This window comes from Macaca fascicularis, chromosome 10 (assembly GCF_037993035.2).
Source record: "Macaca fascicularis isolate 582-1 chromosome 10, T2T-MFA8v1.1".
NCBI classification, from domain to species: Eukaryota; Metazoa; Chordata; class Mammalia; order Primates; family Cercopithecidae; genus Macaca; species Macaca fascicularis.
Window position 1 is genome coordinate 58846653 of NC_088384.1, and position 17455 is coordinate 58864107.

A 17455-nucleotide genomic window follows, 5' to 3' on the forward strand; every position below is an offset into this window, starting at 1 on the left:
TGATTTCCCTTCTGTTATTTTCATTCTTCTGCTTGCTTCAGTTTATTTTGCTCTTTTTTTCTAGTTACTTGAGCTGAGATTATTGATTTGAGCCCTTCTTTTCTAATACAAGCATTTAATAATAAATTTTCGTCTGAGAACTGCTTTATTTGTATCCCACAGATTTTTGTATGTTGCATTTTCATTTCATTCAGTTTATATATTTGAATTTTTTTCCTGCAATGTCATCTTTGACCCATGAATTATTGAGAAATGTGTTCGTTTTCAAGTGTATGGAGATTTTCAGTTGCATCTTTCTGTTACTGAATTCTGATTTAATTTTTTTATGGTCTGATAGCATATTTTATATTGTTTCTATTCTTTTAAATGTATTGGTACATGTTTTATGGCCCAAAATATAGAATATCTTTTTCTTGGCTTCATGGTATCTGAGAAGTCTGATGTAATACTTAACTTTGCTCCTAAGATTTTTTTTTTCTTCTGGCTTCTTTCAGGATTTCTCTTTATTTGGGTTCCTGCAGTTTGAATATGATAGGCCTAGGTCTTTGTTTTGGTTTTCTCCAATTGGAATATGATAGTCCTCGGCCTCCATTTTTTGGTATTATCCTGTGTGGTGCTCTCTGAGCTTCCTGAGTCTATGGTGTGGGGAAATTCTCAGCCATTATTGCTTCAAACATTTCTTCTGTTTCTCCCTCTCTTTCTACTTCTAATGTTCCCATTATGCACGTGTTACACCTTTGATAATTGTCTCATAGCTGTTGAAGATTCTGTTTTTCCCCTACTCCACCACCCCTATTATTTGTTCTCTCTGCTTTTCAGTTTGTGAAGTTTCTATTGAAATATTTTCAAGCTCGTTGATTCTTTCCTCTACCATAAGCAGTCTACTGATGAGCCCATCAAAGGTATTCTTTTTTTAAAAAAAATTTTTTTTGAGACAGGGTCTCACTCTGCTGCCCAGGTTGGAGTGTAGTGGTGAGGTCATAGTTCACTGCAGCCTCAAACTCATACTTACTCCTGGGACTGTAGGTATGCACCACCATGCCTGGCTAATTTTTAGATTTCTTTTGTCTTACTGTGTCACCCAGGCTGGTCTCAAACTCCTGGCCTCAAGTGACCCTCTTGCCTCAACCTCCCAAAGTGGTAGGATTACAGGTGTGAGCCACTGCACCCAGCCAGCATTCTTCATTTCTGTTACAATTGTGTTTGCTTTGTTTTCATTTTTTTGGTTGTTGTTGTTTGTTTTTTTTAGAGATGGGTCTTGCTGTGTCACCTAGGTTGGAGTGCAGTGGTATAATAATAGCTCACTGCAGCCTCAAACTCCTGGGCTCCAGCAAGCCTCCTGCCTTGGGCCTCCCAAAGCACTGGGATTATAGACATTGAGCTACCATGCCAGGCCTGTTACAATGGTTTTGATCTCTAGCATTTTCTTCTGATTCTTTCTCAGAGTTTGCATATTTTTATGAACCTTACTCATCTTTTTGTATGTTGTCCACTTTTTCCCATTACAGCCCCTAGAATGTTAATCATAGTTATCTGAAAGTCTCAGTCTGATAATTGCAAAATCTTTGTCAGATGTGAGGTGGGTTCTGATGCTTGCTCTGTGTATTTAGACTTTTTTTTTCTTGACTTTAATATATCTTATAATTGTTTGTTGAAAGCTGGACATGATATATTGATTGGGCTATAGGAACTTAAGTAAATGGATCTTTAGTGTGAGGTTTTGTGTTTCTCTGGCAGGCAGTTAGGCCGTGTTTAATGTTTGCTGTAGCTGTAGCTGGCAGAGGCTTCACATTCCTCCTGTGCCCATTTTTGTTTCCCAACTGTCTTTAGGTTTTTCTAGAAACTCCTTCTTAAGTGGTGTATGAGGGTTCTCCAGACAGACCAACAGGTTATATCTGTCTGTGTATCTATGGATAATAGGTGTGTGAGAAGGGATGTGTTAGGAGAACTGGCTCATGTGACTATGGAGGCTGAGACGTCCAGTGCCCAGCTGGCTGCCAACTGGAGGTCCGAGGATGCTAATAGCATGGCTGAGGCCAGGTCTGAAGGCCTCAGAGCCAGGGAAGCCAATGGTGTAACTCTCAATTTGAAGCCAAAGCTTGGAAAGCCTCAGGGGGCCGCCAGTGTAAGTCCTGGAGTCCAAATGCTGGGAGTCTGGAGTTGTTGTCCCAGGGCAGGAGAGGAAGAGTGCACGGCAGCTCAGTAGATAGCTTTGCCTTTTCTCTATTTTTGTTCTCTCTAGGCCCCCAGCAGATTAGACGGTGCCTGCCCACAATGAGGGTAAATCTTCCCCACCTCGTCCACTCAGACTCCCTTGCTAATCTGCCCTGGAAACACCTTCACAGACACACCCCAAAATAATGCTCTAGCGGGTTTCTGGATATTTCTTAATTCAGTCAAGTTGACACCTAAAATTAACCATTACAAGTGGAGTCTTTATCTTGCCCCTCCATTGTAATTCATGTGATTATACTACAGCCCTGTTGATGTGGTAGTAAGGTATTGGGGAAGGAAAATGTCCTGTAATCCTGTGATTCAGTCTCAGGTTTTTAGTAAATCTGAGTCCCTGGACTGTGAACTTCAGAAGTTTCTTTGCCTCCCTGCCTGTCTTCCTCCCTCCCTCCCTGCCTCTCTTCCCTCTCCCTCCTCCTCCTCGTCCCTCCTTTCTTTCTGTCTTCTTCCCCTGACCCACCCACCCCATTAAGTTATCCAGAAAGCTACTGGAGGTTTCATTTTTCAAGTTTTCCTTTCCCTTGGCCAGACAAGGTTCTGATAAAGTAGTTTTCCTTGATGGAAGGCCTTTGTTATGGAAAACAGAATGTTCTCGGCATTTTTCAAAATGGTTACTTTTCTTTGAGTGCATTTCAAAATGGTTATTTTTTTTTTCTCTCCCCCTGTCCGAAGAGTGGGGGATTTATTTTTTCCTCCAATCTTCATCATGAGCATCTGGTGAGGCTTTTGGAGATATAACAAAACTTATGAAAGTATGTCACTTCCTGCCCCTACCCTGAAAGATTGGGCCTCAGGATTTTTGAACTCATACTTGTCTATAATCAGCTTCCAGCAATCATCAATTGCCATGTGTTTCTACCAATTATGGCTTACCTGGCTTTTGCTTCAGTAAAACTGTGATCTCTGTATTTGCCCGCTATCTCTTCAGTTTTTAGGTAGGAGTTTACCTTGTGACCTCATTCTCTGATGGATATGAGAAGTTTTATTTCATTCAGCTCTTTTTTTTTTTTTTTAAATTGTGAGGAGAACTTAAATGGCACCTTTCAAGTTCTTTACATGTTAGAACAGAAATGGGGCAGTGGCTTACACCTGTAATCCCAGAACTTTGGGAGGCTGAGGCGGGTGGGTCACTTGAGGTCAGGAGTTCAAGACCAGCCTGGCCGACATGGTGAAACCCCATGTCTACTAAAAATACAAAAATTGGACAGGTGCAGTGGCTCACGCCTGTAATCCCTGCACTTTGGGAGGCTGAGGCGGACAGATCACCTGAGGTCAGGACACAAGACCAGCCTGACCAACATGGTGAAACCCTGTCTCTACTAAAAATACAAAAATTAGTTGGGCCTGGTGGCAAGTACCTGTAATCTCAGCTACACAGGAGGCTGAGGCAGGAGAATGGGTTGAACCCAGGAGGCAGAGGTTGCAGTGAGCTGAGATCGTGCCATTGCACTCCAGCCTGGGCAAAAAGAGCAAAACTCTGTCTCCAAAAAAAAAAAATAATAATTAGCTGGGCATGGTAGCATGCACCTGTAATCTCAGCTACTTGGGAGGCTGAGGCAGGAGAATTGCTTGAACCTGGGAGGCAGAGGTTGCAGTGAGCTGATATTGCACCGCTGCACTCCAGCCTGGGTGACAGAGCAAGACTCTGTCTCCAAAAAAAAGAAGAAGGAAAGGCCACCTCAGCCTCCCAAGTAGCTGAGACCACAGGTATATGCCACCATACCCAGCTACCATGACAGGCTAATATTTTGATTTTTTTGTAGAGATGAGGTCTTGCTTTGTTGCCCAGATTGTTCTCCTGGGTTCAAGCAATCCTCTTGCCTTGGTCTCCCAAAGAGCTGGAATTACAGGCGTGAGCCACCACACCCAGCCAGTTCTGTCCATTTTTGCTTTATGTATTTTGTTGGTCTAATTATTTGTTTCTTCTTCTCCTCTTTTTTCATTTCTTGACACTAAGGACAAATATACATTTAGGATTTCTGTGTCTTCTTGGCAAATGGACTTATAAAAATCATTATTTAATGTCGTGCTTTATTTCTGGTAATTTTCTTTACTCCATAGTCTCTCTCTTTTCCTATTAATATGGCTATCTCACATTAAAAAATATTATTTGCGTGGTATATTTTCTCCATCCTTCTACTTGTATTTGAAGAAGATTTCTTGTAGGTAGCATATATTTGGGTCTGTTTTAAAGAACATTCAATCTGATAGTCCTTCTCTTTAATTGGTGTGTTTAGACCATTTATATTTAACGTAACTATTAATATGTCTCAATATAGATGTATCATTTTGTTATTTTCTTTTTGTTCATTAGGTTTTATTTCTCTCTCTGGGATTTCTTGAATGTTTCTCGGTATTCCATTTAATCAGTTTATTGAGGTTTAGACTATATATCTTTGTATAGATATTTTAGTGGTGACTGCAGGGATTATAGTATTCATATTTAACTTTGTTTACTTAGAAATAATATTGTGCCACTTGAAGTGGAATGTAGAAACCATACTACCATACAAGTTCCTTTACCCACCACATTATGTTGTAGATCTGTGTGTGTTGAAAATTGCTTCAGTGTTACAAATTTTGCCTTCAGCTAGCATAAGAAGAGGAAAATAGTCTATTTATATAGCTCTTTGTCATTTTGAGATGGAGTCTTGCTCTATCACCGAGGCTGGAGTGCAGTGGCGCCATCTCGGCTCACTTCAAGCTCCGCCTCCCAGGTTCAGGCCATTCTCCTGCCTCAGCCTCCCGAGTAGCTGGGACTACAGGTGCCTGCTACCACGCCGGGCTAATTTTTTGTATTTTTAGTAGAGATGGGATTTCACTGTGTTAGCCAGGATAGTCTCGATCTCCTGACCTCATGATCCACCTGCTTCAGCCTCCCAAAGTGCTGGAATTACAGGCTTGAGCCACCATGCCTGGCCTGCTCTTTGTCATTTCTGGTGCTGTTCCTTTATTCCTGAAACTCCAGTTTTCCCTCTGGTATTACTTCCCTTCTATCTGAAGATCTTTGTTTAGCATTTCTTTTAAAACAGGTCTGTTGGTGGCAAATTTTCTTGGTTTTTCTTCATCTGAGAATGTCTTTCTTTCACCTTAATTTGTGAAAGATATTTTTACTGTCTTTGTTGTTGTTGTTGTCATTTACTTCTCAGAGCCCTCAGATCCTGCCTCCTTCCTTGTCTTTCATCGTAGGGCTCTTAGGTTCCTTTGAGGGGTCATGGTTAGAGAGAGGAGACAGTGAATACCTTGAAGGAGACATTAAACTCTATGAGAGAGATCCCCCCAAACCAGCAAAGGTACAGGGGGCTATAAATTCCTGGAGAAAAAGAGATCTTCCGCCCACTCCTTGAAGATCCTGAGGAGGTGACAGAAACTCAAGTGAGGCGGTTACTGGCTGATACAGCACTCAGGGCTGCTGGGCTCCAGGCCTGTGCTCATCGCAGCACTGATATATTAGGGTCACCTGACTTCTAGGATAACGTGTGCTTACTGACCTCAGCCAGTTTGATCATTTACAAATTTTAGGTTCCTTTTGTTAGAGGAGATTAGCCACGTAGGAAGTTGGAAATGAATGAAAGGTAGTGCTCCCCCTCATTATAACCTTGCTCTCTGGTTATGATGAAAGGGAGTCTCAGACCAACTTCTGTCAATTACATACATAGGCATTAAACAGTATTTAATAGGCCAGACGTGGTGGCTTATATCTGTAATCCCAGCACTTTGGGAGGCTAAGGTGAAGAATTGCCTAAGACCAAGAGTTGGAGATCAGCCTGGGCAACAAGGCAAGACCTGTCTATAAAAATTTTAAAAAGTAGCTGAGTATTGTGACACATGGCTGTAGTCCCAGCTACTTAGGAGTCTGAGGTGGAAGATCGCTTGAGCCCAGGAGGTTGAGGCTGTGGTGAGTCATGTTCACACCACTACACTCCAGCCTGGCTGACAGAGCAAGACCCTGTTTCAATCAATCAGTCAATCAGTGTAAACCATTGGCATCAAAGCACCATGCAAGGCCAGGCATGCTGGCTCACGCCTGTAATCCCAACAATTTGGGAGCCTAAAGGGGGAAGATTGCGTGAGGCCAGGAGTTTGAGACCAACATGGGCAACACAGTGAGATCCCATCTTTACAAGAAATGAAAAAAAAAAAATTAATTGGGCGTGGTGGTATGTGCCTGTTGTTGCAGCTGCTTGGGAGGCTGCATCAGGAGGATCGCTTGAGCTCAGGAGTTTGAGGCTGCAATTAGCTGTGATCGGGCCACTGCACTCCAGCCTGGGTGACAGACTATAAGATTCTGTCTCAAAACCAAAACAAAACACCTGGCAGGATAGAAAATAGATTAGTGGTGACCAAGCAGATGGAAGATGAAATGGACCTTCCTGGCTGGGTGTGGTGGCTCACACCTGTAATCCCAGCACTTTGGGAGGCCAAGGCCGGAAGATTATGAGGTCAAGAAATCTAGACCATCCTGGCCAAAATGGTGAAACCCCATCTCTAATAAAAATACAAAAATTAGCTGGGTGTGGTGGCACACACCTGCAGTCCCAGCTATTTGGGAGGCTGGGGCAGGAGAATCACTTGAACCCGGGAGGTGGAGGTTGCAGCGAGCTGAGATCACACCACTGCACTCCAGCCTGGTGACGGAGTGAGACTCCATCTCAAAGAAAAAAGAAAAAGGCCTTCCTCTGCTTCTCCAGCTGAGCACACTGCCTCATCCCAAGCCAATGACGGCTTCATTTACAGGAAGGAGGCTTTCTGGGTGAGCAGATACCTTACCTTACGTGGCCCTATTTTTAGGCTCTGTGCAGGTCATCACGTGATAATCACATAGGTTAAGCAAAGTTGTGCAAGTAAGTCTCTTGAGACTGAAGCTCACAGGTAACTGCTGAAAAGTAAAGTGTTACAAAACATGTGAAACTCTGGAGAATATCACAAGATCTTGGAAGCAAAGCAACCTGGCTGGGAAAAGCAGGAGGTGCAAGCGTGTGTCTCACTTCTGCAGCTTGATACTGGGAAATGAACAGTTGAATCTGCAAGTGTCTGTTGCTGTGGGTATGAAATGGGACAGGCCGTCTCCGCTTTTTACTACTCTGTGTTTGCAGTTCTCAGAATATACCTATTCTCAGATACTCTGTGCCTCTGCCTACCTACTTGCTCTTGGCCTAAACACAATCTGAAGGGAACCAGGACCTCTTGTCCCTTGGTGCTAGGGAGTAAGAATATTAAAACGTAAGAGCAAAGAACAACCTGACTGCATGTTGAGGACAATGGAATGTATTTGAATGAGTCTTCATACTCAGAAAATTTGGTCAAGAAGGAAAAAGGCATCATTGCAAATTACCTTGGTCAGTTTCATTGGGAAGACAAGACCATTTGAAAAATCATTATAAGTTCCAAGGAGATTAAATAAATTATTATTAAATGAAGGGTTGGGCCAGGCGCGATGGCTCATGCCAGCACTTTGGGAGGCTGAGGTGGGCGAATCACCTAAGGTCAGGAGTTTGAGACTAGCCTGGCCAACATGGCGAAACCCTGTCTCTACTGAAAATACAAAAAATTAGCCGATGTGGTGGTGGGTGTGTGTCATCCCAGCTACTTGGGTGGCTGAGGCAGGAGAATCACTTGAATCCAGGAGACAGAGGTGGCAGTGAGCTGAGATCACACCACTGCACTCTGGCCTGGGCTACAGAGCAAGACTCCGTCTCAAAACAAATAAATAAGTAAATAAATGAAGGCTTAATTACTGCCTATTCTACTCAGCAAGTTTATCTTTGTTTTTTGTTTGTTTTTGGGATAGTCTAGCTCTTTCACCCAGGTTATAGTGTAATGGCATGATCTCGGCTTACTGCAGCCTCCGCCTCTTGTCTTCAAGTGATTCTTATGCTTCAGCCTCCCGAGTAGCTGTGATTACAGACACATGCCACCATACCTGGTTCCTTTTTTTTTTTTTTTTTCTTGTATTTTTAGTAGAGACAGAGTTTCACCATGTCGGCCAGGCTGGTCTCGAGCCCTTGGCCTCAAGTGATCTGCCCGCCTCGGCCTCCCAAAGTGCCAGGATTACAGGTGTGAGCCACCACACCTGACCAATACTGTACCTCTTGGAGTCTATTAATATGGTCTCTCCAGTATGCTTGTTTACAGTATGCATGGTAGAGGTTATAGCCACTTTTCAAAAATAATGGCTTTAATTGAGATATAATTCAAATACCATATAATTTACCTGTTTAAAGTATGCAGTTCAGTGTACAATAAAATACACGAACAGAGTTGTGCAACACAGTTTCATCACACCCAGAAGAAACCTTGTACCCGTTAGCAATCACTCCCCACTTCCTTCCAACTGAGAGTGGGAGCTGTGGAGGTGGGAAACTCCCCTGGTGCCCATAGCTCCCTTCCAGAGTCCTCCTGTTTTGGGTTGCTCTCAGGTATCTGCCCTTAATAGTTGTGTTCTGTATTATATCCAAAGTTTATCATTTGTATTTGGGGAAAGGTCAGTTTGGTAGGATTATTGGCCCTTATATATGTATCCATGCATGAGACAGAGTCTCGCCATCACCCAGGCTGAAGTGCGATCTCAGCTCCCTGCAGCCTCGATCTCATAGGCCCAAGTGATCCTCCCACCTCAACCTCCTGAGTAGTTGGGATCATAGGCACATACCACCATGCCTAATTTTTTTAATTTAATTACTAATTAATTTATTTAGAGACAGAATCTCACCCTGTCGCCTAGACTGGAGTACAGTGGCATGATCATCGCTCACTGCAACCTTGACCTCCCAGACTCAAGTGATCCTCCCACCTCAGTCTCCCAAGTAGCTGGGAATACAGTTGCACATGACCATGCCTGGCTAATTTTGGTATTTTTCTTTAGAAACAGGGTTTCATTATATTGCCCAGGCTGGTCTCAAACTCGTAGGCTCAAGTGATCCTCCCACTTTGGCTTCACAAAGTGCTAGGATTACAGGCATGATCCACTGTACCTGGCCTTGATTTTAAATAGATAAAAGTTTTTTGTGTTACATGAAACTTTTTTTTTTTTTTTTTTTTGAGACAGGGTCTTGGAGACAGGGTCTTGCTCTGTCACCCAGGCTGGAGTGCAGTGGCATAATCATGGCTCGCTGTAGCCTTGACCTGCTAGGCCCAAGCAGTCCTCCCACCTCACCCTCCTGAATATCTGGTACTACAAGCATCTGCCACCTCGCTTGGCTAATTTTTTGCTTTTTGGTGGAAATGAAGTCTCACTATGTTTGCCCAAGGTGGTCTTGAACTTCTGGGCTCAAGCAATCCCCTTGCCTTGGCATCCCAAAGTGTTGGGATTATAGGCATGAGGCACCATGTCCAACCTGTTTTTGTTTTGTTTTGTTTTTAATTGAAAATAAGCTGGACGTGGTGTCTCATGCCTATAATCCCAGCACTTTGGGAGGCCGAGGTGGGTGGATCACCTGAGGTCAGGAGTTCGAGACCAGCCTGGCCAACATGGTGAAACCCCGTCTCTACTAAAAATACAAAAATTACCCAAGTGTGGTGGCGCATGTAATCTTACCTACTTGGGAGGCTGAGGCAGGAGAATCGCTTGAAACCGGGAGGTGGAAGTTGTAGTGAGCCGAGATTGCACCATTGTACACCAGCCTGGGCAACAGGGAAAATAGAGACGGAGGCCTCAATGTGTTGCCCAGGCTGGTCTCAAACTCCTGGACTCAAGCGATCCTCCTACCTTGGCCTTCCAAAGTGCTGGGATTGCAGGCAGAAGCCACCACATCTGGCCTGATGTGTCTTTCTTGTTCTGAATGGTAGTTACATGAGTGTGTTCTCTTTGTAAGTATTCTTTGAGCCATATGCTCATGATTTGTGCACATTTACTTTTGAATATTTATTTTTCAGTACAAATTTTACTTAGAGTAAATGTGTTACAATTCTCATTTATCTACCTGGAACATTATCCATGATGTATTGTGTAAATAGATACAGCCTCTATGGAGAGCAATTTGGCTATATCCATCAAAATAGCGAGTAGGAAGAGGTAGGAGCCTCGGCAGGTGTGTGTGGCATGGGCGGCTCTGCTGTGGGGCCTGTCTGTACATTCCGGAAGAGGTGCCTGAGAGTCACATCTGACGGTGTCACAGGGTTGGGTAGACACAAGTTGATGTCCAGGCCCCACCAAGGTAGACGCCTGATAGACTGCCTACATTTTGGGTCAGGACCATGAGGAAGATTATTCCCTAGGAACAGGAGTGAACTGGGAGCAAACTGGCCTTCTCAGAAACCAAACACTGTTTGTATTCATCTCAGCCTGTGATCTCGACTCAGGTTGTTACAGGGGTGCTGATGGCCATTGCTCTGTAGAGGAAAAAAAATATCCCAGGGCACATATTTTTTCTAGTTTTAAATATATTGGCACACAATGAAGATATTCAGGCCTATGGAGCTATGATGATATGAATGAAAGACCTGAGTGGCACATACTGCCAAAGCGGGCTCCCCAGGGTCCCTGATGCTGCAGTTACCAGACACAGGTTGTTTGTTTGTTTTTAAGATGGTTTTGCTTTATCCCCCAAGCTGGAGTGCAAAGGTGCAATCACAGCTTACTTCAGCCTTGACCTCCTGGGCCCAAGTGATCCTCCTGCCTCAGCCTCCTGAATAGCTAGGACTACAGACCCCCATCGCCACACCTAGCTAATTTTTTTTTTTTTTTTTTTTTTTTTTTTTTGTAAAGAATGGGAGTCTCACTGTGTTTCTCAGGCTGGTCTTGAACTCCTGGTCTCAAGCAGTCCACCCACTCTGGCCTCCCAAAGTGCTGGGATTACAGGCGTGAGTCACCATGCCTGGCTAGAGCCATAGGTGTTGTATAAATTGTGATCCTGAAACTCCAGTGTGCAGATTGCCATTCTGTTGTCTGAGATGCACTGTGTTCTCCTCCATGAGCCCATACCCTTCCAAGTGGCAGAAAGTTCATTTTTATCCATCCAGAGGTCACCCAGGGCTATGTCTCTACCTGACAGGTGTTCCATGTTCTTTCCACTCTGGCACTCACTGGGCTGTCCTTCTCTGTCTTTGGGCCTTGGTTCCCATGGGTCCCCTGTACACAGACCTTTCTCCTGACCCCGTGCTCTGCAGAGTGCAGCACTCCTGCTGTGTGGCTCCTTGTTTAGCTTCTGCTGCTTGTTGCCTGTACACACCTCGCTGCCCTTCCTTGGCTGGGCTCCTGCCCCTTCCTAAATGTTGCCTGAAAGAGTGAATTCACTCTCACTTCCCCCACATCTACCTGCAGGTTAGGTTAGAAGGCCTTGTCCTTCTGCCCTGATCCGTGCCCTGCCTGCCAGGCCCAGCCATAGCTGCCTGGAAGGCTTGCATGTTTATTATTTGTAACTGTTGGCTGCTGTCTGGGAACTGAGCGTCTGAACCTCAGACACCAAGAAGAGCCTCCCAGTTTGTGTTGTTCTGCTCTGTCTCCCTCCTGGAGGCAGCAAGTGCAGAATATCCTCCTGCTGCCTGAGTGGGGCAGAGTGATCAGGGAGCAGGAAACGGGGTCACCTCCATGGGCCACTGTTTCAGAACCTCTTCCCATCGTGCCTGTTGACCTGAGATGCTCTTTCCTTCCTCTTTAGCTTCCCTGGGGAGAAAGACACGTGAAGGACACTCTTTTTCGACTCAAGTTCATGTAGTTGTGTGCGTGTTTAAAGGAATGAGATTTTATTTGGGCTTTACTTGTGACACGTGTTCATGCTAACCTAACTGTATTTATTTCAGCCTACTATACATCTGTGTTACACATTGGAGGAAAATACCTTTTCCATGGGAATGATAATTATTTTTCTTAAAATTGTTTTTAATGTTAAAGAAAATCAGAAAGTATCTTTCTCAATGTGGCCCACAAGCCATTGGTTAGAGAAGTGGAAACACCGGGGCCAGTATTGTGTGTGTCCTCAGCACTGGCGGGGACCAGGGAGTGGCTCTGTTTAAAATACCATTTCCCCAACCTTTGGATTTTTGTTTTTGTTTTCATTTTCTTTCTTTCTTTTTTTTTTTTTTTTTGAGGCAGGGTCTCATGCTGTCACCCAGGCTGGAGTCTCAAATCACTGCAACCCCATTTTCTGGGCTCATTTAATTCTCCCACCTCAGCCTCCCGGGTAGCTGGGACCACAGGCATGTGCCACCACACCTGTCTAATTGTTTTTTGTATTTTTGGTAGAGATGGGGTTTCACCATGTTGCTCAGGCTGGTCTCAAACTCCTGAGCTCAAGCAGTCTGCCCACCTCCACGTCCCAAAGTGCTGCAGTTACAGGCATGAGCCACCCAGCTTCCCAACCTTTGCCTTAGATCACACATTTCTTTTGTAACAGTGTGTCTGAGGCCAATTATGATTCCAGTAAGCTGCACATGGTGGCAGGTACCTGTAGTCCCACCTACTTGGGCAGCTGAGGTGGGAGGATCATGAGCACAGGAGTGTGAGGCTGCATTGAGCTATGATTGCACCTGTGAATAGCAGTCTGGGCCACATAGCAAGACCCCATCTCCAAAAAAAAAAAAAAAAAAAAAAACCCAAAACCCAACAAGGGTGAGAAATAACGTCCAGGCATAGTGGGGTCTGGAGTGGAGGGCCACAGTGAGCAAGGCCTCTGCACCAGTGCCCTTGTGTGGGGAAGCAAAAGGTGAGGTGAGATCCCCGCTCCATGAGTGTTTCACCAGACCAGCACTTTCCCTGGGTGTCTCACTCAGCCTTTTTTTGACTCTAGCCAGACCCCGATTCTCCAGAGAGGCCTGAGTAACCCGGTGTGTTTACTGACCTTCGCAGATAGGCTCAGCTCTTCCCAGACTTGTCCTCCAAGCTGTAAGAGCCACCTGGAGCTACTCTGAATTACTTTCTGTGTCTCCTTTCTTCTCCTGTCCCTGCTCAGCACCTCTGTTTTTCTCTCTTGGATGTAGCCCGGGATGTGGTTCTTTCCAGGACCTCTCAGTCTTGCAAGGGGGTGTGTCTAGTCCTGACTGAGTTGACTTCAGATTTGAGGGCCTGACCAAATGCTGGTGGCTTGTGGCCCCTCCGTGATTTAGACAGAAGGGTGGGCAAGCATGCCTCTGTCTGTACAGTGCCAGCATGGCTTGGAACAAAAGCTCTGGAATCCACTTCACTGTTTGATTAATAGGATAAACATGCAATTGGCCTTACAAATCCAGAGGATTAGGTTACTTTTTTTTTTTTTTTTTAGTAGATTTACTTTTTTCTTTCACAGCTCTTTTAGACAAGTGGTTTAACCTATTTATATGGTTAGTTTATCGGGGTTCTTTTGGAGGTGGAGAGGGTCTGGCTATGTTGCTCAGGCTAGTCTTGAACTCCTGGGCTCAAATGGTCCTCCTACCTTAGCCTCCCATGTAGCTGGGATTACAGCCACACACCACCATGCCTAGCTCTTTTAGTAGATTTTTAACTTGAGTTGGAAGAACAAAAATGGTAAAAGGCTTGAGGGAAATAGCTTCTGTAAAAGAAAATGAAATTTTGGTACCTCCCCATCCCCACCCCACCAACTAGTTATGCCAAAGGGAGAGTTAAGCCTGGGAATGGAGTCATGCAACTGCCATTCTTTTTCCCTAAACAGAACTGTCACTTCACAACCCTGGGTCATAGTGTTAGACATAAGCCAGGTCCCAGGATGGCAAAAGGGCGTGTACCTCCTGATGGCCTCCCTCACAAATTGCTTACAAGGACATTTTTGCTAGCTCCTGAACCTTTCAGGATACATATCTCCTATAAAACCAGTACATGCCAATTGTCACCTTGGGTCCACAAGCAAAGTTTAACTCCTCAAACTGAGTTCTGTTAAATCTCACACTGACAATGTTGATGACAAGCTTCCTTCCCAACTGCAGAACACGCACAAGACAGGATCAGTCACTCTTCCTGCTTGACTCTCCTCCGTTCCCTCTTTTCAAACATTTACCTTATCTGATATAAAACATACAGGTGCTGAGCAGTTGTTAGAGCCTCATAAGAATAACCATTTGCCTCCCTGCCCCCGCCCTTGTTTCCCTCCTGCCTGCCCCCACCTCACACGCTCACTAAGTTCCCAGCATCCTCTTTGGAAAAGCACAGGTCACAGATGCTTCACTGGCTTGTGTTTTTCCTGGGTGAGTCCTCAGACTTGGCTTAATAAACCTCTGCTGATCAAGACACTTGCCTCAGTGACCATTTTTGTTGAACACCCTACCTTCTTTTTTCTACATCTGTTAGGGGCAGTTTCATATTTCTTTTCTTTCTTTCTTTTCTTTTTTTAAAAATTTATTTGAGACAGAGTCTCGCCCTTGTTGCCCAGGCTGGAATGTGTGGGGGAAAGAAAGAGAGATCAGACTGTTACTGTGTCTGTGTAGAAAAAGGAAGACATAAGAAACTCTGTTTTGATCTGAACTAAGAAAAACTCTTCTGCCTTGAGATGCTGTTAATCTGTAACCCTAGCCCCAACCCTGTGCTCGCAGAAACATGTGCTGTATTGACTCCAGGTTTAATGGATTTAGGGCTGTGCAGGATGTGCTTTGTTAAAAATGTGTTTGCAGGCAGTATGCTTTGTAAAAGTCATCGCCATTCTCCATTCTCAAGTACCCAGGGACACAATGCACTGCGGAAGGCTGCAGGGACCTCTGCCCAAGAAAGCCTGGGTATTGTCCAAGGTTTCCCCACACTGAGAAAACCTGAGATGCAGCCTTGTGGGAAGGGAAAGAACTTACCGTTCCCCAGCCCGACACCCGTAAAGGGTCTGTGCTGAGGAGGATTAGTGAAAGAGGAAGGCCTCTTTGCAGTTGAGATAAGAGGAAGGTATCTGTCTCCTGCTCGTCCCTGGGAATGGAATGTCTAGTATAAAATCCGATCATACATTCTATTTACTGAGATAGGAAAAAACCGCCTTATGGTTGGAGGTGAGACATGCTGGCAGCAGTACTGCTCTTTACTGCACTGAGATGTTTGTATAAAGTCAAACACAAATCTGGCCTATGTGCACATCCAGGCGCAGCACCTTTCCTTAAACTTATTTGTGACACACAGTCCTTTGCTCACATGTTTTCCTGCTGACCCTCTCCCTATAGTCCTGCCACATCCCCCTCGCTGAGATAGTAGAGATAGTGATCAATAAATACTGAGGGAACTCAGAGACCAGTGCCGGTGCAGGTCCTCGCTTGCTGAGCGCTGGTCCCTGGACCCACTTTTCCTCTGTGTCTTATTTCTTTTCTCAGTCTCTCGTCTCCACCTTGCAAGAAATACTCACAGGTGTGGAGGGGCAGGCCCCCTTCATCATGCAGTGGTACAGTCACAGGTCACCACAGCCTTAACCTCTCAGGCTCAAGTGGTCCTCCCATCTCAGCCTCCCAAGTAGGTGGGAATACAGGCACGTGCCACCATGCCCGGCTAATTTTTCTGTTTTCTAGACAGTCTCACTATGTTGCTCAGGCTGTTCCTGAACTCCTGGCCTCAAGTGATCTTCCTACCACAGCGTCCCAAAGTCCTGGGATTACAGGCATGAGCCACTGTATCCACCCCCTTTTTTCTTTAAGTAAACATGATGTGAGCCAGTGTTTGGAGAGACAAATTCCTTTTGATAAATAGATGCCAAGTGTTTCATGTGTTCTTTTCACTGCCCTGTCAGTGTTGAATTTACTTCTGATCCACTTTATTTCATTCTTTTGGCTCTAAAAGTTTTCCTCTTTTAGAAGCATGTTGGCAGACATGTGTATGGCAAGCTTAGCTAGAACCTTGTAAATATTATAGCTGGAGTTCTGCAATTTTCCTAACTTTTGACTTTTCCTGTGTGGAAACATTTTTTAAAAAACATGTTAGGGACATTGTGGAGTTGGTTGGAAAGAGTGGCCCAGACGGCTCAATGGGCGTGCTGGGGCTCCGAGGTCCGAGTGGGCTTCCCCACTAAGGTTGCTTACCTGCTCACCGTGTGCTGCACGACCTCAGGCCACGAAACTGATTTGCTTCCACTCATGCATGATGAGCGGCCAGCTTTTGTTTGGATGTAAAAGAAAAACTCACATTGCCTTTTTCCTAGCACAGAGCAGGAGAGGGAGAGAGGAATTGAGACTCAGCAGACCTCGATGGAGGGTTCATTAAGAGCCAGGTCCATGCTGAGCAATGGCCAAAGAGACAGTGTCCAGGGCGAGCTTGGATTCTGGATGAGGCTGGGAGTGGGAGCTGTGGCCATGGTGCTGGGGTCAGCCCTGGGTGAGTCTGGGTGTGGGAGTTGTGGCCGTGGGTGCTCGGGGTCAGCCCTGGGTGAGGCTGGGTGTGGGAGCTGTGGCCATGGTGCTGGGGTCAGGCCTGGGTGAGGCTGGGTGTGGGAGCTGTGGCCATGGTGCTGGGGTCAGGCCTGGGTGAGGCTGGGTGTGGGAGCTGTGGCCATGGTGCTGGGGTCAGGCCTGGGTGAGGCTGGGTGTGGGAGCTGTGGCCATGGTGCTGGGGTCAGGCCTGGGTGAGGCTGGGTATGGGAGCTGTGGCCATGGTGCTGGGGTCAGGCCTGGGTGAGGCTGGGTGTGGGAGCTGTGGCCATGGTGCTGGGGTCAGCCCTGGGTGAGTCTGGGTGTGGGAGCTGTGGCCGTGGGTGCTCGGGGTCAGGCCTGGGTGAGGCTGGGTGTGGGAGCTGTGGCCATGGTGCTGGGGTCAGGCCTGGGTGAGGCTGGGTGTGGGAGCTGTGGCCATGGTGCTGGGGTCAGGCCTGGGTGAGGCTGGGTGTGGGAGCTGTGGCCATGGTGCTGGGGTCAGGCCTGGGTGAGGCTGGGTGTGGGAGCTGTGGCCATGGTGCTGGGGTCAGGCCTGGGTGAGGCTGGGTGTGGGAGCTGTGGCCATGGTGCTGGGGTCAGGCCTGGGTGAGGCTGGGTGTGGGAGCTGTGGCCATGGTGCTGGGGTCAGGCCTGGGTGAGTCTGGGTGTGGGAGCTGTGGCCGTGGGTGCTCGGGGTCAGGCCTTGGTGAGGCTGGGTGTGGGAGCTGTGGCCATGGTGCTGGGGTCAGGCCTGGGTGAGGCTGGGTGTGGGAGCTGTGGCCATGGTGCTGGGGTCAGGCCTGGGTGAGGCTGGGTGTGGGAGCTGTGGCCATGGTGCTGGGGTCAGGCCTGGGTGAGGCTGGGTGTGGGAGCTGTGGCCATGGTGCTGGGGTCAGCCCTGGGTGAGTCTGGGTGTGGGAGCTGTGGCCGTGGGTGCTCGGGGTCAGGCCTGGGTGAGGCTGGGTGTGGGAGCTGTGGCCATGGT